The following is a 22791-nucleotide window of genomic DNA, read 5'->3' on the forward strand; positions in this document are numbered from 1 at the left end:
AACCCAATGCTTCAATTAGAGGACTGTATCAAGGAGGTTGGACAAGCCAGTTACATCACCAAGTTGGTCTTAACACGTGGTTACTAGCAGATACCTTTGTCAGAGTCAGCAAAAGAAAGTATGGTGCTTGTATCCCCAAATGCACTATATCAGATTAAAGTGATGCCCTTTGGATTGATGAATAAGGCACCCGCTACATTCCAAAGATACATAAGCAGAGTTGTGGCTGGATTAATGAACTGTGTGGTGTACTTGGACAATGCAGGCATGTTTAGTAAGTCATGGAAAGACGACATGGTACAGCTCACAGAGCTCACAAACAACTACGTGAAGCATAACTGGCGATAAACTTAATTAAAACTGAATTCGCAAAAGCAGAGGTCATGATCCTAGGAAATGACATCGGTCCTGGAAGGATGAACGCTGGAAGGATAGAATGCAAAGACGAAGTCCATTGAACAATGTTTCGCTCAACTTCGAAGAAAGAGGTGCTTCAAATCGTATGACTCACTGGGTTCTAATGGAAGATTTTTCCAAATATTCAGCAGTGTGTTGGCACGGTTAGGCAATTTGCTAAAGAAGAACACGAACTTTCGGTGAGCAGAACAATGCTGGAGAGCATTCGTCCACTTGAAATCAATATTACCCACAGAACCAGTTTTTGTTTCAATAAACTTTTCAATATCTTTTAAAGTCACCTTCAATGCTCGTGAAGTAGGAGTTGGAGCTGCACTCCTACAGGAAGATGAGGATGGGATTCCAATTCCAGTTCGTTACTTTTTGAAGAAGCTCAACATACACTTGAGGAAATACTGTACAATCAAAAAAGGAACTATTGAGTTTCGCACTGGACTTACAAACTTTTAGTGTGTATGCCATGAACAAGTGTCAGAGACTGTTGTGTCCATGGATCACAATCTGTTTATATTCTTACAATCCTTTAAAGTCATGAATATAAGATTATTTCATTGGAGTCTCATGTTACAGACGTTTACGTTCGAAAATGTACATGCTGCAAGCTGTAAGAATGTAACTTCAGAATCGCTTTTGCAGATTTAACTGGAAAAATTTAGATAAGATTTGCATTTACTTAATGTTTTATACACACACACACACACACACACACACACACGTGTATATGGGAAGAGGTAAAGCTGAACTTATATTAAATTTGCTGCAAGTTATGGTAATATATTTAAAGAATAGAAAAAAAACGAAGCCTTCTTTTCATTCTGATCATTCACATTTTAGAGGTGTGAGGTGTTATGAAGATATGGGCGTACTGTACCTTTCTGAAAGTTAAAAGATCACAGAACGACGTGATAGCAACAAGTGTTCTGAATAAGTTATAATGCAAGCTACCGGTGCAGCAGTTAAAGTAGCTGGTTCACTAGAGCCAAGAAAAAAAATCGAAATCGGCCAATATGTTTCAACACACCCCAAAACAGATACCAAACTCCAATCAAGTTTGAATTTGGTATATTGTGAATGTTAGAAAAACACAATTATCCTATCCAAAACTTTGCGGATAAGAGACAGGGAAAGAATGTACATTTTGGAGAGAACTGCCAAAATAGCAACAAGTAGGCTTCTAGTCCGAACCCGCTGACAGCTACCTCTCTCGAAAGCGAGTTGGCACAGAGAAAAACTTCAACACTGACCTGGACAGCAACACTACCGAGAAAGATAAAGAGAAGATTCGACTGCTGGCTTGTTTTGAAATTTGAATTTTTCACCAAACGTTAATCGGGGATTTTATCGGTCGAGTATTGTAGATGGGACAGTAAAAGTTAGGTTAGAGAAAGGAGTTATAAATAGTTGTCAGTTATTCACTGTTATACTTTAAGAAATAAAGTTGCTAATTTCTATTTAAAATAGTTCTTGGCCCCTTGTTTTTTCACAGATTACTGCACGTGATAAATCTTTTTTTCTGTGTTGCTGATTTAAATTAAATAACAATGTGTCGTAACAGTTGTCTATAATTTGCAAATTGGTCAATAATTATTTGTTCATTCATTCATGTTCAAGGTCTCTGGGAACCTCCTTCAATGATCCGCGCAAATTCCTGCACAATTACCAAAACACCAGCTTATTGACTGTTACATAGTCAGAGATTACTCTCTGAAATAATTGTATGTGGGCATAGCTGTGTGCATGTGTATATTCCTTTTCTGAATTGAACAAATGCACCTGTAAAATTAGGCCTATTATTCAACTACCAAATGACTTCCAAACCTTCTTTCCATTTTGAAACAATTAACATTGAAAATCCATGAGAACTTTTGCCTTAACTACTGTGATGCTGTGATCATACTGCATACACACAAAAGCAACATTTGCTAATTCAAATCGATGATTGATGATTCAGATGCTACTGTTCAGGTAATCCATTGATGCTACAACAATTCTAACTATTGCTTAAATTTGCACATGTTCATAAGAGTATGTGTAACATTATTCTGTTTTATTTTGTAACATCATTCGTATGTCCCATACGTTCCCTGTAAAGTCGTTTGGTCCATATTGATTAGTTTCAAGAAGTTTGTGCATTGTTCCTGAAAAAAAAGGTGCTGCCTGGAATTCCCTACAAATTATATTTGTTCATCCTACATTCCTATCCTCGAAGATTGATATCACTTTACTTCTAGTCTGATTTTGCAAATAAATGTTTTCCACTTTCTATATACTTTACCTGACTTTGTTTTCTCCAGATCAGTTTCTGCAGGGGAATGGACAACAACAACGTGCTTACATGCTGACAAATATTTGGTAAAATAACTGGAAACGCAAAATATTTTCTTGATGCATTCATCAGTCCGATATTCTGAGTAAATGTGGTAGCATGCATGCTTAGAAGTAAGGGAATTGCGAAAAACGAAAGCGGAAACAAATATATAAAAAAAGTAGTTTTTATAAGTCTCATTAAATTGATCAGCACTTGAGAACGTGTCAATATTCTGAAAGAATTACTGTTCCATTACATTCCCTTCAATTCATTCGAGGTCTTACATCATAATTCTACCACGGATACAAGATACTGCGTTGAAACATTATAAAGAACATTAAGGACGTATGCAATAATATACAGCATTTTTTGCATTAAACAAAGTATAAGAATGTATTGATTGCATCACTTTTCGCTCTTGAAAAAATATAAAATGCTTATCAATGTTATATCCGCGCATGAACTACACTGAATTTCTTTTACCATTTCTAACACACAGACCTCTTCACTAAGGAAAACAAACCACCTTTATGTATGAATGCATTTATTTTGCTTTGTTTCGAGCTTAATCATTATGAAAATAATGATTGATTTATATACAGCAGAATAAACTGAAAACTTCATGATTAGTATATTTCTCATGTATGTCTTAGAAGTTAGAAATATATCCATAGTGGACCAGGGTAAATTTGCAGATATGTTTTTATGTTTGCTTCCATTTTTCGCACATGGCTGAAGAGGATTAAATAAAATGTAGCAGCTTGTCTCAGCATCAGGATACCAAATCGCTGCTAAGATATAAGCAGAATAAAAAGCCTGCTCTAGCCTTAGATAAATACACAATGGTACCTTTTGGTATCCTGATGCCAAAATATCCATTTTATGTCTTGTAAACGTGTACGACAAACGGAAGTTAACAATGGTACCTTTTGAACATAGCTAATACAAGGCCAATCATGGGTCTTTCAAGCAATCATCCCAGACAGTTCGATAAGGGGATGACCAAGGACAGATAAGTGTTGATTCCAGCCAGCCTAATGTATGATGCAGCTGTGAAAACAACAACTAAAATTAAGCAGCAGTAATTAGCCATTTTGAAGTTATTTAAAATATTAAGAAATCGGTTCTAGACAAAGATTCTTCAGATAATCAGAACAATAAATTTCAACATTAGTATAGAGACATGTACAACCAAAGTATAATAGAAGTATTAGGCAAAAAAAAAACTTAATCATAGATGAGAAAAGTAATTAGTCTGAAGAAACTTTTTTTCCTTATCTCACCTTGGATGAAATAGATTGGTAGCAAATTAATACTCAGGAAGTGCTAATGGTAGATGTAACTAGTGTGTATTTGATACCTTGCAAGAACTGTAACAAACACTACATAGAACAAAGAGACAGAAAACTAGACAGAAAAAGGAATGGCAGACTCCAGCTAGCATTTTTACATACAGATGAGGAAGGACATAACTGCTATTGGGGCAACACATCCTAGAAACATGGCACTCATCCGGAACTCTATTAACAAACACATTGAATTGGATCCCATTTACCACCCACTGAGAAAAAGAACAGAAAATCATATCACCACTGGAAATTGCATCACCAACCCAAGGAAACAAACAAATGGACAATAAGCGGCCATACCACCAGTGCATTACTGGAGGCTCACTGATGATTTTAGCTAGTATGGCGAGAAGGCATCTTGAGAACGAACCTTCCAGCTCAGCGAGCAAACTTAAATTCAGGTAGATGTGACATTGTATCTGTATACTTTATAATTCACTGAAATTTATAGTACAAATCTTATATGAGTCATTTTAAATTCTCGTTTGTATTTTTTATAAATATGCAATTTGGACGGTGGAAAAATATGAGAAGCATGCGTAGAATAACAGAACTCCAGCAGTCCTTTCAGTTAATCAATAGTGGGATTGACCTGGAGGAATGCAACTAGTATCTTTGGAATTCGAATTGATAGGATGCATACAAAGATCCCAAAGCGTGGAAATTACAATCGCTGTTAAACACTATGATATCATGGCAAACAGGTGCTAATCACAGGAATGCCCATCGTTGTTTAGGAGTTTTATGGGACTGGGTGCACAGAATAAGAAGGAATGAATTAGTGACCACACTGTCGGTGATCATTTTGACACAAAGTTTCTATTTTAAGAAAAGAAACGTATTTCAATGTAATAAAGTCAGAGAGGTCTGAGACAAAACATTAAGCAATTGTCTTGTCGAGGACAGATTTGGGTAATATCCTATGGCTCACTCCTTGCATTGACCGGTTTCTGCTTGAACAAAAAGTCTACCACTTGTCTGAATGTTGCCTGCTGGCTGAAACTTTTTTTCTCTGTTTGGCAAGTACGCTCCTACAGGAAACAAGGAGCTCCACATCACTGGAAGAACGTTGCAATTTTGCGCCATTGGAATCGCAGAGCTCAACTTCCATTCTCTCCTATTGTAGAACAGTCGATATAGTGCACACATCCTTCCTTTTGCAAAAGTAAGTTGTCATGTTCTGAACGATGCAAAATTAGTAAAGGTCTCTTTGACATACATTTTGTCAAATAAGGACAAAAAATTGCAAGAATTCATTATTCCACGTGACAAGGATGCCTGAAGGATAGAAACGCTGTTACTAGATGATTATGTCACCAGGCAGTTTTAAGGAGGCAAGTATTAAGATAAAATTACATAGTCGCAATGTTTGTTGTGGCTAGTTCAATAAAGGTTTGGCAGCCTAATCTGAAGAATCCTCGATAACCATGCTGCAAAATGAACCGACCACTTTTTAAGGAAGTTGCATGGTGCAGCATTTAAATTGAAATAGGAAAATTAGACAGTTCTATTAGCTTGATGCTACGTTTTGATTTGGAAGCGGTCTTGGTGGTGATTCCAGATTGTAGACTGAGAACATATTGATGTCATATGTTTTTCAGAACTAGGGAAGAGGGATAGATTCTGATTGTGAATTGATCTTGGGGAATGACTTAGCTCAGGGCCTAGTTATGGGTTACAGAAACAGAGATTGGTCAAAAAGTGAGACGGTGGTTCTGATTGAGAACACTTTCTACCTTCTGCAGGCAAACAGTTTTGGATCTGGATTGTGAGCTCAAGGTTTTGGAAAGTGACAGTGGTTGTTGATGGGTATAACGATATGATCGTAGCTGGAGCTGGAATAATGAGTGGCAGTGGTTGTTGACGGGGTAACGATATGGTCTTAGCTAGAGCTGGAATAATGAGAATGATGGCACTACAGGGAAGGCAGTGTCTACAGCGCAGGAGCATTGATCGGTTCAGTCATTGCAATAGAAACCTTGTCCTGGGGCCATTTATGTGAGATCTGTTGCTGCTCTAGGGAATGTGACCTGATCCACCAATGGAGCGATTATATGGATAACTTTACAAACGTATGGTTCTTGTAGTCGGTCGTCTGTTTTCAGGGTGAATTATATTTTGATCATGGTCTGGAATGTGTATGGGCTTATCATGAGCTGTAACTGAAGTTTGACAGTTGTCAATTTAATAATTAAAATATTCATACTTGTTGAAGGACAAAAGTCGTCTGAAACTGGAAGCTAACAAAGTCCCTTTTCAAAAACAACGACCTCAAAATGTTGGTATTATGATCACAGTGTAAGTTGTTTTCTCCCTAGTGATTAGAACTTTAAAATTTTCAGTTTTGTTTTGCCATTATGGTGGGTCAGAACACTGCATTTTAATGTAGTTCCTTGTCACTGCAACTCATGCATGTGCAACGGATTCAAAATTAATGCAATATCCATTTGTCTGCTGCATTCCTGACGCTAAATCTAAATCGTAATTATGCTGATTCAATTTTCTATGGTAACACAGTACAGCCTTTGTAGGAATGTTCAACGTTGATCGATTGAGGATATATTCGATGGGCCACTACATTAGGATATGTAATTCTTGCGAAGTCCCACTCTTGTGTTCTAGTGGAAAATGGGAACTTATATCTTCCAAACTACTTGCAGGTGAATATACAGGCTCCCTCAATATACGCCAAGAGAAAGCTTATATCAAACATTAATATCGAAAGGAGATTGAGATGTCATTCACTGACATGATAAGATGAGCAAAATTGCAAAAACCCAAAGTGTGTGATTGAACTTAGCAAATGCTATGATCAAATGTCATGGTGCTGTTGCAACGAGACAAAATGGAAATTCGTTATGGAATCACCACAGAGACTAATTAATGGCTAATGAACCAATCACGATTATATAACGTATTGTAGTAATTTTTTTTAACTTACTGGCCTGTTCTGTGCATCTTTTAACTTCTAGAAAGCCAGAAAGAGATTCATCATGCAGCTGATTGAAAAACAAACAGCGAAATTTTAACAATGTACAGTTGAAAAAATGGATGTTGTCGTAAAGTGAATGCTACCCACGGTCAGCTTAACGAGAATACTGATTCAAAACTGATGATTTCTGAATACTGGATTTAATAGATAGCACAGCTATTTCTTTTGTCAGTTCAGTACATTGTTATGTTTTCTGCTTAATTTTCCTGCCACCATTAATAAATATCCAGTGCATGCTTGAACCATTTATTGCATGAGCCAATATCTTGACGGAAGACCATGATTACCTTCACATACGTAAGAAATGAAAAATGCATCATGCAACATATTTGCGCAGTCAGAAGTTGAAATACCAAAATTCTTTCCACTTTTCACGCTGTTCCAATCTTGCTATAGGTAAACTTCATGTCCGTGTTTAATTTCAGAACAAACAATCAATTTCTCTTTCAATCTGTTTTCCTGTGTCCTGTTTTCATGTTCTATTTTGCTTGTTCCTTCTGATGTAATTTTTCATCTGTGCGTATTGATATTCATGTACATTGATATGTTGACATAACTAAGGGATACTGGAATTCAGGGTGGAGGGAAATCAAGTAAACAACTACATATGTTATGCTTTCTATTTTTTTTAACATTTTGAAATCAAGACAGCATTATACTAACAGGAGCATTGTATGCATTCATACAAAATGTATATAATCATCAAAGTGATGACTGGGAATTGTTAACAAGATTTTTATAGCTACATTCTTCCAGTTGTCCACGTAATGCTCTATATACGTGCCATAAAACACTAATGATACAATCGACACAAAACAAAAACTGACATAATGACCAACACTCGATGTTTTCCTATTCTTACCTTTTTCTCTTTTGTTCAAAGTTTCCTCTATAATTGAAAATAATACTTTGAACTTATGCTGATATATCCATTTTTTTTCAGTCTTGCTGGAGAGGAAGTGCATTGGTGAAAGAAAAACATTGGAAATAGGAATTGGGAGTTCATTTTGCGGCTTCAAAGAACATTGGTTAGTCCACTGTTAGAATAGTGCTTGCATTTCTGGACTCCTTCCTATCGGAAGGTTGATGTGAAACTTGAAAGGGCTCAGAAAAGATTTCCAGGATGTTGCCTGTACTGGAGGATTTGAGCTACAGCTAGAGACTTAACAAGCTGGGACTGTTTTCCCTAGAGCATCAGAAGTGGAAGGGTGACTATATAGAAGTTTATATAATCATATGGGGCATTCATAAGATAAATAGTCAAGGGCTTTTAACTGGGTTCGTAGAGTGCAGAATTGGCGAGCATAGCTTTAGAGTGAGAGGGGAAATATTTAAAAGGGTTCTAAGGGGCGACATTATCATGCAGATAATGGTGTGCATATGAAATAAGCTGACAGAGGAAGTGGTGAAGGCTGATACAACTACAAAATGAAAAATGCACGTCAATGTGAATGTGAATAGTAAGAGATTAGTGTGAAGTGCTGGCAAATGGTATTAGATTAGGTTAGGATATCTGGATGCATGAACGAGTTGGTTTGAATGCATTTTTTCAATACTGTATGTCTTTATGATTCTATGACTCAATATCGCACATCATCCTTTGGACGTTTGTCTAGAACATGTGCTAATTGACATCCATCTGCACCATAACCATTCTGTGACACTGTGAATCATTGAACCATCATACATAAGGCTTATCTACATTGCCTTGAACTCATTCCTGGACCGATGTAGAAACAAAACTCACCAGTTTCGTTAAGAGATTCTTTTACTGTATTTAGTTCTGCAGTGACAAAAATATAAAAGCTTTCTTTAAAAGGAATATGAACACTCTTCGCCAAGATGAAATAATTATATGCATTATAATTTAGCAATGCACTCCCTTCCATCTATTTGTATTTTTTCCCGTCCAGCTACTATTCTACCTGTCTGTCTGTCTGTCTGTCTATCTATCTATCTATCTATCTATCTATCTATCTATCTATCTATCTATCTATCTATCTATCTATCTATCCATCTATCTATCTATCTATCTATCTACCTATCTATCTATTATGTTTAAATATTATTGACATTGCTCGTAGAATAACCAAGTTCTCTTGTTGATGATGCAATTATTAATATATTTTCTTTTAACTGTACTTTTCATTTGTAGTGGTTGAAGTTGCGGCTAATATTTTTTTGCCACTGCAATGGAATTTAAACAATGGCAACAGTTTCTAAATGTTATTTTAAAGCCTTTTTATATCCTATTTTTTTTCCTTTAAACCCCCACACTACCATCTTACTGCGGTAGTGCTTATATTTTCACCAGCACCCATGTTGTGTGTGTGCAGGTGTGACACACACTGAGAGACACAAGGTGCACCTTCTCCAAGTACACCAGGGCTCTCATGTAACCACGGAAGAGGGGCAGGAAGTCGGCCCTAACGCCCCCCTACACGGCAATCTGCTTGAACCTGTTCTTGGCCAGTTTGGCCAGGCCCAGGAGCAGTCCAACGATGTGGTCTTCAGACCTGCCCTCCCTCCTCTGTACCGGGTGCCCGAAGAACAGGAGCGTGGGACAGAAGTGCAACCAAAAGCACAGGAGGAGGTTTTTAAGAAAATCAAAAAAGGAGTGCAAACGCCCACATTCAATATACACGTGGTCCACGGACTCCACAGCGCCACAGAACAGGCAGTTGGGCTGGGAGTCCGTGAACCACTGCAATCTGTGGTTGCATGAGACCGCTACGTGCAGCACTCTTCACCCAAGACCCCGAGAGAAAGGGGGAGGACTCCCACTTAGTGAACCATCCACTGGGGATCCCCACCTCCCGTTGGCAAATGGCCACGCCAAGGCGTGTGAGGATGGTGGATGAGGGAGAAGAGATGGATGGTGCACAGCAGCAGCCAATACAGGGCCCTTAAAATGATCAAAATTAAAATTCCAGAGGCAGCTCAGTTTGTGGAGTACAGGCTCCCGCGGGAAGTATGGGACCTTGGGGCCAATGTGAAATTCTATGCGGGCTGGGGTGAGCGCAGACTGGATCCCACTGCAAACCTGAGCATCCTCCGACTGGTGCATGACGTAGGGTCCTGGCACTGCCATTTTAAGGCGTCGGATGCCGGTGGCCACGTACCAGACGTTTACCACTGCCCTGATTGCTATGCCCTGTGGCAGCATCCAGCCCATGCCCCCGGCACCCAGCACGTCGCTGACACTGGTCACCCTCGTCACCATGGCCCTCCCCTCCGACAGCCACTCGAACCCACAAGTACGGAGGTGCAGATTCCTGAGCAATGGCTCCCTGATGACAGCCGCTACTCCTGCCAGAGTCTAGGTGCGATGCGATTCGACAATTTCCCAGACAGTGATCAGGTCCTGGTAAAAGACAGGCAGCGTGTTGAGGGCGACCTCCAAACCGTCACGGTCGAAAAACAGGGAGCTGTATGTCATATTTGAGGTTGCGCACCTGGCGTAAAAAATACCTAGGAGGAGGCTCGACGTAAAGGTATCGCTGCAAAGTCTGAAGGCAGAATGTCGCGACCTGGGTGCGCACACACACCAGCGACTGACCGCCCTCCTCGATAGGGAGACACAGAACCTGCACAGCGACCTAGTGCAACTTTTTGTCCCAGAAGAATTCGACCAACGTTCTCTGGATGTCAGCAACAAAGCCAGGAGGGGGACCTAAGTGACCAGCCAGTACCACAGCATGGCAGCCACCAGCTGGTTTATGACCAGCACTCGACTCCTGTAAGATAGCACTCAGAGCAGCCTTGTCCTGCGGCCTAAGTGAGCCGATACTTTGGCCTCCAGCTCCTGCCAGTTGGCCAGTCAGGATTCCTCAGTCGGGCTGAGGTAGACCCCCAGGTAAAGTAGATGGGTGTTACTCCAGCTGAACCCCCATAACTCCTCCGGCAGGGAGTCCACCCACCATGGACCGACCAGTAGTCTGGAACATTTGGCCCGGTTGATCCTGGTGGAAGACGCTGCCGAGTACACGGCCGGGCACTCGCGCATCCTCACCAGGTCGGTGAAAGTGAGGAGCACGTCATCAGTGTAGGCCGAGAGGACTTCCCCCGTGCCCACACCACACAGAACCAGCCCCGACAACCTCCTCCGCAAGGGGTGCACGAAAGGCTCCACGCACAGGGAATATAGCTGGCTGGTCAGACCCACTCCTCTCCCAAAGCAAAGGGGCGCCGTCAGGAACCCGTTAACTTTAACCAGACACTCTGTGGCAGCGTACAAAAGTTGGATCCGGGCTATGAACTGTTTCCCGAACCTGAATATTTGCACAGTCCCGAGCAGGTTTTCGTGATCGACCCTGTCAAACGCCTTCTCCTGGTCGGGAGACAGGAAAGCGCTCGGCAGACCAGCCCGTCGACAGAAATGGATCAGGTGCCGGACCACGTAGACGTTGTCATGTATCCTCCGGCCCCGGGACCGTGTAGGACTGGTCCTCTAAATGTCATTTCTTTTCCCCTGGTTATTTTTTTTAATTTCCCCCCCCCACACTACTGCCTAACTGCGGTAGTGCTTATTTTTCCCCAGCACCCAGGTTGTTGTGTGTGTGCGCAGGTGAGAGACAACGGGTGAGAGACACAAGGTGTACGAGTCTTTATTCAGTATCCACCACCAGGAAGATAGGAAAATACCCGAGTGGCCAGTGACAAGCAGTGCCCTTCACATGAAATGGCAATGCTGTGTGATGAAACAGTGAAGGGAAGGGCAGGGATTAAATCAAAATAGAGTTGGACGGGGAAATAACGCACTCCACTCCCTGCGGCGCCCACCTTTCCCTAAAGAACTCCTGGGTGTTCCTCTAAATGTTATTGAATGGTTTGTGATAATTGAATTGCTACGTCAAAAATACTTTTTCAATTTGCATGGATTACACATGTATTAAGTACCATCGATTGGCAAAATACTGAGAACAAAAACGTGAAGGGATGTAACAGATCTGAATCTATCGAAGTTTGGGATTGAACTACAGCACGGTGAGATCATGAAAGATTTAGGGCGGTGCAGTGGCTCAGCAGTTAGCACTGCTGCCTTGCAGCACTAGGGACCCGGTTCTGATTCCAGCCTCAGATGGCTGTCTGTGTGGAGTTTGCACATTCTTCCCATGTCTGCGTAGGTTTCCTCCGGGTACTCTGATTTGGTTTATTGGCCGTGCTAAATTGCCCATGGTGTTAGGTGAAGGGGTAAATGTAAAGGAATGTGTCTGGGTGGGTTGCTCTTCGAAGGGTCAGTGTGGACTTATTGGGCCAGACGGCCTGTTTCCACTCTGTAAGTAATCTAACCATTCTGCTGAAGTGTTGTATCTGCATACTAATAGCAGGCCAGGTTTTCCCCAGCTCAATTCACAATACCATACCAGTATTTTAATACGCTTGTGCATATTGCATTACACTCTCAGTATAATCCATTCTAAATAAGTGTCAGAGTTACAGTGAAATGAAAAAGCAAAACATTTTTGTTTACTTCTGTTAACCTTTTAGGAAATTAAAGTATGAAAAAAATATGAAGATAAAAACGTACCTCTTTCCTTTTTAGCCAGGTTTTGTTCTATGTTAATAAAGAAGCGATATACAAATTGCACATTATTGCATAATAATAGCATTGTTCCGATACTTTCCCAGCAGCAATCAAGGAAACACCAAAACAATCTAAACATTGACTGAGATTTCTAACAGAACTTAACACAATGATGTATTACCAAATTGCCCACAGATTCTATTCTACCAAGCCTTTTCAAATATGTTTATTCTATCTAGCCTATGGAATGCCAAGTGTAGGTGTTAAATCGTAAATGTCGTTGGATTTGAATGTAAGAAATCGTTCACTTTGTTCACAATGTTGCTGCAGAGGAGTGATTGCTGTTTTTTGAAGACATTAATAAAAGTGATTTTCCTCTGAGTGAAAAGCACATCAGCGTTATCAACTTACAATAACAATCTGCAGTTTCTAACCCATGAATTAATAGAAGAAAACCAACATAAAAATTGGGAATCCTGTCATGTTTCATGTGCTCTGTCTCCTCCACTATGTGCGTCATTGCTATGAGATCCCCAGCGATAATTTATCTCAATTCAATAATTTCTTCACGAGAAGTTATTTTCGCGAAATTCAAAAATCAACAAATCTCTGCATTACGTATACCCTATAATTGCTAATCTGAGTGCACAATGCACACTGATTTTGTTACTGCAGCAGAGTCATTGAATTTTGTACTTTTAAGTATTAATGGAGGCATTTGTTTAAAGGTGCTGTAGATTCTGTTTATTTTTCCACATCATTTTAAAACGTCCTCTTCTTTTCTCAATTATGAACACAGAGATGAACAAATCCATTCTTTTTTAACAGAAACTGATCGTCAAAACGAATTGATTCATTAAGTGTTTAATGGTATCAATGAACATATTATAGTAAAATCTTTTGTTGCTGAATGAATTTCGATATCCAGACCTCATAATATGACGAGTTTGTCAAATTATTCGTCAAACTCAGAAGCATTATTTTAAAATACTTTGTGATGTCATCGATATGAATACTGGAGCAACAACAAATAACATAGAACAAATAAAATTACAGTACACGAACAGGACCTTCGGCCCTCCAAGCCTGTGACAATCCACATTCTCTATCTCAACATGTAGCGTATTTTTTAATAGTCCGTGTCTTTCTGCTCCCTGTCCATTTATTAATTTGTCTAAATACATCTTCAACGACGCTATCATTACCGCTTTTAACACCTGCATTTGTAATGAGTTCCAGGCACCCACCACCCACTGTGTGACTAAATTTCCACACATATCTCCCTTAACGTTTTGCCCTCTCACCTTGAAATTGTGACCTTAGTAAATGTGTCGACCACTCTGGGGAAAAAAGGCGTCTTGCTATCCACCCTGTATAATCCTTCATGATTTTTCGACCTAAATCAGGTCCGCTCTTAAGCTCTACATTACTAATGTAAATAATCCTAATCTACTCAATCTCTCTTCATTGCTCGTGCCTTCCATACCAGGCAACATCCCGGTGAATCTCTCTGCACCCCCTTCAAACCATTCATTTAGTTTTGGTAATATGACAAGCAGAAGTGTACACCGTGTTCCAAATGTGGACAAAACAAAATCACATATAATCGTAAGATGACCTGCCAACTTTGGTACACAATACTTCCTTCGGTGAAGGAAGGCATGTCTTCATGACCACTCCGTCTGCCTGTGTTACCAGCTGCAGAGAACACAAATGGATCTGAACACACAGATCTCTCTACACATCGATTTTCGCCAGAGCTTTTCCATTAATTTTACTGTTCGCTCTTGAATTGGATCTTCCAAATTGCTTCACCTCGAATTTGATCGGATTGAGATCCATCTGCTACTTCTTTGGCCATTTCTCTCATCTATAATTTCTCTCATCAGATAATTTATGTCTATCACAAACAACAGTAGTACCAACATGGAATCTTGTGGAATACCGCTTGGCACAGTTCTCGATTTTGAGAAACTCTCTTTCATTGTTACCCTCTGTCTCGTGCTGCCCAGCCAGTTCTCTATCAATCTAACAAGTACGCCCTGTACCTCATGCGATTTCACTTTCTCCATCAGCCTGTCATGTGGCATTGTGTCAAACACCTTACTGAAATCAATGCATATGACTTCTGCAGCCCTTCCCTCATTAATAAACTTTATCATTTCCTCAATTAATTATATCAGGTTTGTAAGGTATAACCTTCCCTACACAAAACCATGTTGCTTATCACTGATAAGCCCATTTTCTATCAAATGTAAACAGGTCCCATCGCTCAGTATCTTCTCCAACAGCTTCCCAGTCACTGACATCAGGTTCATTGGCCTATAATGACCTGGATAACCCCTGATAGACGTCTTAAGCAAGGGGATAACATTAGCAATTTTCCACTCCACCGGGACCTCACCCGTGTTCAAGGATGCTGCAAAGATATCTGTTAAGACCCCGGCTATTTTCTCTCTTGCTTCCCTCAGTAACATCTTGTAGTTCACATCCGGACGTGGAGACTTGTTCACCTTAATACTTTTCAGAATACTCAACATTTTCTCCCTCATTATGTGGACTTGGCTTACAGTTTTCAAATATCTATCCCGAACCTCAATGTCCGTCATGTCCCTCTCCTCAGTGAATACTGATATAATGTACTCTTTATGAATCTCACCCATTTCTTCTGACTCCATGCATAAGGTTCTTCCTTTGTGCTTGAGTGGGTCAACCCGTTCTCTGGTTACCACTTTGCTCCTTATATAAGAATAAGTTGCGTTGGGATTTTTCTTAACCTTGTTGGCTAAGGAAATTTCATAAAAGTCTTAATTCCTCGTTTCAAATTGGTCCTACTTTCCTGATACTGTTGCAAAGCTTCGTCCATTTTCACTCAACTATACCTTATGTATGGCTTTATTTTTCCTCTTCACTCGTCTCACATTATTACCTTTCATCCATGATTCCCTAATCTTGCTATTTCTTTCCCTCATTTTCAAAGAAACATGTCTGCCCTCAATCGAATTAATCTCTCTTTAATATCCTCCCATATATAACATGTGGATTTATTTTCCAACATCTGCTAAAAAATCACATACCCCAGCTCCTGTCGAATGTTACTGTAGTTCGCCTTCCTCAAATTTAGCAATTGTCATTTCGGAACACTCACATGTTTGTCCATGAGTAGCCTAAAACTCACGGAAATGTCATCATTATTTCCAAAGTAAGACCCTACTGAAATACTCGCCACCTGATTGGACTCATCCACCAACAGAAATTCCAGTACAGCCCCTTCCCGAGTTGGACTATTTGCATACTGCTCTACAAAACCCTCCTGGATGCTTGTAACAAATTCTCCTCCTTCTAGTCCTCTAACATTTGGTAAATTCCCTCTAACATTGGGAAAATTAAAATCTATCACCACCACTGTGTTGCTCCTATGCCTTTCCATAATCTGTTCTCATATTTGTACCGCTATCGCATGCTCACTGTTGGGAGGCCTGCTGTACAGTCCCAACATTGCTACCGCACCATTCATATTTATGAGCTTTGCCTACATTGCCTCACTGCTCGAGTCCTCCATAGTGACCTCATTCGGCCCAGCTGTTATATCCTGTCAGCCCAGTGATTCAACTGAGATGCTGGTTCATGCCCGCATTTTCTGATGGATGCTACCAAAGCAACTGTGAAATTTGAAAGAATAGTCCTTTGGATTAAAGTGCCCAAATGATGAGCTTTCGTTATTGGTACTATAACAAACGAATACAACGTATTCAGTATACCCTGCGAGTAGATTACACGGAAACAAAATATAACTAAACATATACACCATGCACATCATGGATATTCGGATACCCACTGCTTCGCTCCACTCTATTTTCCTGTCTGCTGTTTGGGAACTTTAGCTTTAGGTGGCAGACTACAAAGCAATACTTGTTGAATGCATAACCATATCATATTTGTCAAATATCTCATATTCTATATAAGCATTATTTTATGTCTATGGATCATGTTAAGTGGAAACCTCAATGAGATTTTCAAATTAAACGGGCACTATAGAAATAATCTACATTAGATCATAGCAGCCCAAATGATCATACAGTATTATATATATATACTTTTCTATTGAAACTTATGAAATGATAGTCTCGAACCAACAAGTGAGACACAGTAAGATTTCACAATCGTAAAGTTATGACAACTGAGCAATCGAATTAATTTAATTTGTTAATTGACAATTTTTGTCTATTCACATAAACAATTCGATTTTTCCAAATATATTTCATTTCATCCTCACATAACAGAATGATTTCATTCATTTCTTTATGGAAGCATTCCTTGAGTATTCTTTCATTCACTATCCACTGAAGGTGCAGCACCAGCTATTTAGTGCATGTTGCTGTAGGTAGTCCTAAACACAGGAATTTGCGAATCTCTGTCAGAAGATCCACTAAATGTGCAACTGTGATGCAGAGCGGTGTATTAATAAGGGGATGGAGCAAGCCCTCAAGTGATAGCAGCATGCTTAGCGTCACAATTTTTTTACAGTTTCTTTTATTTGAGAAGACAATGCACGCTTTGGAGTTGGTGCCATGAGACATGCATTAACTTGCCCCAAGTGCAATAACGTTGAAAGCCGATGCATTCTGTATTGCTTTCGATCAATATTTGAGGAGTTACTGCAGTCGACAAAGTTCTCAGGAGATAATTTTTAAACAGGTCAGGAGAAACTCTCTGCCCACAGACTCCCCATAGCAAGTCGGACAATCGATTGTTAAGCATTCATTGCATTATAACACAAAACAATAACAGAATAGAGTTTAAAAAAATACAGAAATAAACCAAGAATACTCATGATTTGATAGTATAACAAAATTATTTACCAGTTTCATCAAGATTTTTATTCACGTCTTGCAATTCTGAAAATATATGGCACAAGTCTTATTTCTAAAATCCATCAACACTCTTTTCCGTGCCAAAAGTCTAAAACCAGTCAATGCATTTAGATGGGAGCAAAGCGACAGAAAAGTTTTTTTGGCTGTTATCTAAGGGAATTTTGCAGGAAGAAAAAAGTGAACTCTGCCTGCGCTGCAATTGTCCATATGAACTATTGCATGCAATTGTAAGATGCTGCATACCATAGGCAGTTATACAGTCCTACAAAACGGAGACAGGCCCTATGGGTCAAACTGGCCCATGTCATCCAAAACGTCTTTCGACGCAAATTCGATTTTACTGCACTTGGCAATATCCTTCTTATTGTTTCCTATCCAAGTGTTTGTCCAAATGCATTTTAAATGTTATTAAAGTACCCATCTCAAGCACTTTCGCTGTCAGCTCATTCTGTAGGTGTACCACACTCTGTGTAAAGATTTGACACTCAGACTCATTTTATTCTTGGCCCTCAAACGTTAAACTAATGAATTTAATGTCCTCTATTCCCCAAACTTCGAAAAAGACTGAATTCATTCACTCAATCCATGCCTCTCTTGAGGTGATAAAACTTTATGAGCGTTCCCCAACGCTTCACCACACCCATATTCGCCTCAGTCTCCTCCGCTCGAAAAAGAAGGGTCTCCATTTGTCCAACCTCTCCTATAACTCTGAGCATTGAGTCATGGCAACATCCTTATATATTTCCTCTGCACTTTTTCCAATTTGTTAGCATGGTTTGTATACAAAGATGACCAAACCTCAACACAATGCTCCAAGTACAGCCTCGCCAATTTCCTTTACATCTGGAACATAACTTACCAAGTTCTCAACTCAATGTCCTGTCTGATGAAAGCCAAATTGCTAAAAACTTTCTTCAGTGCCCTGTGATTGAACTTTCAGAGAACGCTGAACATTAACTCCAAGAGCTCTCTGTTTCACTCCATTCGTTCAGCCCACACATGTACGACAAAACTCCTACCTTGATGTGACTTTCGAAAATGTACGACCTCACACTTTTCTCTATTAATTTCCGTTTGCCATTTTTCGGCCAACTGCCTCACTTGATTCATGGCATGCTGCATTTTTGGATAATCTTCCTCACTATCCAAGATGCAACATATTTTACTGTCATCTGGCACTTACGAATGATGCCTTCTACATTCTCATTCTAACCAATGGCACAGATTACACTGAGGACCTCATCACCAACTGAGGCATTCCAATTGTCACAGGTCTCCATTGCTACAAATGTTCTTCTATGTTTTAAATAACATTGTGGAACTGTTGCCCTGGAATAACAAACTTTTCAATTAATCGAGGAATATTAAATTAAACTTTTTTTTTTCCTAATTGTACTGTTTTGGTATTCAGGGATATAATTAGACAAAAGAAAATTTGGTAAAGAATTTTTCAATCAAATAAGTGCATAGAAATTAGCAGAAATGATCAGAAAGGATGTAATACGAAAGGGAGAATCAATTGGTTTGACAGAGAGAGTGATTGGCAGAGAGAAAATTAAGGATAGAAAAAGAAAAAAGAAAGAAGTGATCTGAGAAAGTAAAGGAAAAACGATTGAACGATGTGTAGAGAGGTAGATAAATAGATAGATAGATAGATCGATAGATAGATAGATCGATAGATAGATAGATAGATAGATAGATAGATAGATAGATAGATAGATTAAAAAAACCTATTTTTTTTAACAAAACTTAAAAATAATGATGATTGCATGGCTTTAAGAAATATATTTTATCCTGTTTTTATTAAGAGATTTTTCATGGCAGACATGCCACACAGTCTAAAGGAGCAATTATTTAACCAGTCGCGTGATGTTGTTATCTTACTTAAATTTGCAATTGTGTTTACAGCCTGAATGGAGCAGTCTAGCTGCCACTGAAATAGGATGTTTATTTTTAGCTTTCAGCAGCTGATCTTGGTGTCTTGAGGAGTTGAATGCTGTATTTTACCTGTCTTGATTACAGCCAAAATCTTGGTAGTGAGGTTGCACTTCATATGGACTGGAGCAATGTATTGGAAAGAAGTCCCACATGTCAGAAAGGTGCGAAATCAAAATCAAATTGCATTCATGGTGAGCTGGCTAGATGGTTAGGAAACTTCCTTGTCATAGAAGGCGGAGGATAATATTGTGGAAGCGTTTTTCAGAATGGAGACTGGCCACTTCTGGTGTCCAAAAATGATCAGTTTGCGATCTTATGTTATTTGTAATGTATGGAAATGATTTGGAGGAAAATGTGGGCAGTCTGATTATTAGGTTTGCAGATGACATAACGACTGATGTCGTTGCTGACAGTGACGGCAATTGTGAAACAATACAATAGGATATCGATAGATTGGCGACTTGGGTATAGAAATAGCAGGTGGAGTTTCATCCAGACAAATGTGAGGTGCTGCATATTTTAGGAGCAGATTTATGTGCAAATTATATTGTAAATTTCTGAAACCGTAAGGAAATTAGCATACAGACGGGTCTGGGCATGCAGGCCTACCGTTTCCTAAAAGTGGCAAGACAGGTGGTCAAGACATTTTTTTTTACTTTATTGTCCAAGGCAGGGAGTACAAGAGTTGGCGAGCCATGTTGCAGACACATGAAACCGTTGTCAGGTCGTTGCTGGGGCGTTTTGCGCAGGTTTGGTTGCTATCCTACAGAAAGATATATAAGCTTGACAGAGAGTGTAGAGAAGATTCGCCAGGATGTTTTCTGATCTCAGGGTAATGTCTGTGAGGAAATATTAAGACGTGGACTGTTTTCACTGAAACGATGGTGGCTGAGAGGAGACCTCATAAAGGCCAGCAAAATTATGAAAGTCGTAGACAAGTGGATAGTCAGAGGCATTTTCCGAGGGTTGAAGCTTCAATTTCAAGAGGACACAGTTTCAAGATTAGAGGGGGCAAGTTAAAGAGTGAAGAACTAAGTTGGGAGCCTGGACTGTACTATATTAAGAGATGGCAGAAACAGGCACGTTGGGGACATCTAATCTCGGTGATTACATGAAAAGGGAGGTAATAGAAGGTTACAGAAAGTATATGGGCAGACCTTTATTTTAATTTGCTTCGAGCACGATGATATGCACAAGCTTAGAGGGCCAAAGGCCTGTTCCTGTGATTCACTTCTCTTTTTTTCTTTTGTTTCGTCCTCCTATCGGATTCTTTACAAATGCATATGAGGCAACGTTTTTTTTTTCTGAATTTGCAGTTTCCTAAGGGTGTGTTTATAGGATGTTACTTTAATGGAATAGGTGATTATTAATATTGACTGTTCGTATTTTCTGCTAAATAGTTTAATAACAAAGTTAAGTTATTCCAATTTCTTCTTTCATTTGTTGTATTTTGACTGCAGAGGATGAATAAAATATATATTACATCCGGGAATTTGTCCAATAGAATTGCATCTGGAATTCAACACCTGACATTAACTTTAAAAATAAGGGAAAGGTACAACCTCGACTGTGTTTTGACGAGTGGAGGGAGTTTGGTCTGGTATAAAGCTAAAATCATTCGACGAATTATTAAATTGCCAGACTTTTCAAAAAGTGTATGTAACAGAAAACATTCAGATATAATCCTCAATACTGGTTTTCTCTGAATTGTATGCCATTCTGGTTTGCACATTGACATCAAATGGACAGTCTGAAACTTTATGTATTTCAAACAAGTGGAGAACTTTTTTTAAAAAAATTGTAAGTTGCCCTCCTAAATATTTCAGTGTAATATGGATATGATTCAGAAGGAGGCATATTCGGGAAAGTTATTCTCAACAGTGAGATATAACAGTAAAATATACAGTTAAAGTAAGTATACATGGATTATCATTTCAAAATTTGAAAGAGTGGATGTCATGGAAAAACATCATGATCCTGGATAAAAAAAATCTCATAATAACATCGTGTTGAATATAGAATGAAGCAATACGAATACAATCAATATTGCTGCCTCACAGCGCCTGTAGACCCGGGTTCAATTCCCGACTCAGGCGACTGACTGTGTGGAGTTTGCACGTTCTCCCCGTGTCTGCGTGGGTTTCCTCCGGGTGCTCCGGTTTCCTCCCACAGTCCAAAGATGTGCGGGTCAGGTGAATTGGCCATGCTAAATTGCCCGTAGTGTTAGGTAAGGGGTAAATGTAGGGGTATGGGTGGGTTGCGCTTCGGCGGGTCGGTGTGGACTTGTTGGGCCGAAGGGCCTGTTTCCACACTGTAAGTCTAATCTAAAGGGCGCCTACAATATATTCAAGTGACAACACGGATGTTGGAGTGAATACCAGATGAATCATCTGGTATTTAGTCTTAGAAATATTACTAAATAGCTTAAAATTGATTAGATTTTCAAAATGGTAGAAAAAATTGATGATGCAAGTAAATCAAATTTATGTATTTTTTTCTCTTTAAAAGTCGTGAATTACATAAGATGCAAAAGCAGAATACGACCAGAAAATCCATTTGGAACTTTAAAAAAAATACACAAATGGCATGAAAGTTGATCCCAAGAACTATGATTAATTGAATCAAGCTACAATCTTCCTACAGAAACATGGATACCGAGAACAGAAAGTAAATTGCATATTGATGGATGTGCACGTGCAAGCAACGTTTTTCCATTGAATGTTTTCTGTTCTGAAAGGTTAACTTCTGTGCCATATATACAACACATTTACAAGGATTGTCATCGCAATCAGTGACATTAAAAATGGAGCAATTATCATTGAGAAAAGAAAAAAAACTTTCTGGGAATGAATGGCAAATAGCCAATTGAGCATTATATTTTCATGAGAAAACAAAAATACAATCATATGAAGGAAAACAAAGTAAATAAGTACCTGATCTGGACACATACTTTTGAAATATTTTGACAGTTAATTCTGTGGAAACCTGTCTATTTGTGTTGAAGTCTGGAAGTTTTTGCATAATGCTAGTTGTTAGTATGCTAACGTCGCAGTATAACAATGAATTTCGGCAGTACTAATTTACAAAGATATGAGAGTCGATTGAATGCGAAGCAATTTGCCAAAAGTAAATTGATAGCGGATCATGCAGCTGAGCAAAAAGCGTAAAAATAGAATTAAGCATCACTCCAAAATGAAATTACTTTGATAAGGCAGCTTTCTTTTTTTCTTCTTGAAACTTGCGTGAGAATAAATTGGACCGTATTTTGTTCAAAGAATATTTTCAGCCTCTTGTAAATGAATTCATTTGTTGGTCACCACAGTAAACAATATGAAGTGTAATATGAAAATGGAAACAAACAGAAAGAAAATGTACAATGCAAAGTG

The sequence above is a fragment of the Hemiscyllium ocellatum genome, chromosome 38 (assembly GCF_020745735.1).
Source record: "Hemiscyllium ocellatum isolate sHemOce1 chromosome 38, sHemOce1.pat.X.cur, whole genome shotgun sequence".
NCBI lineage: Eukaryota > Metazoa > Chordata > Chondrichthyes > Orectolobiformes > Hemiscylliidae > Hemiscyllium > Hemiscyllium ocellatum.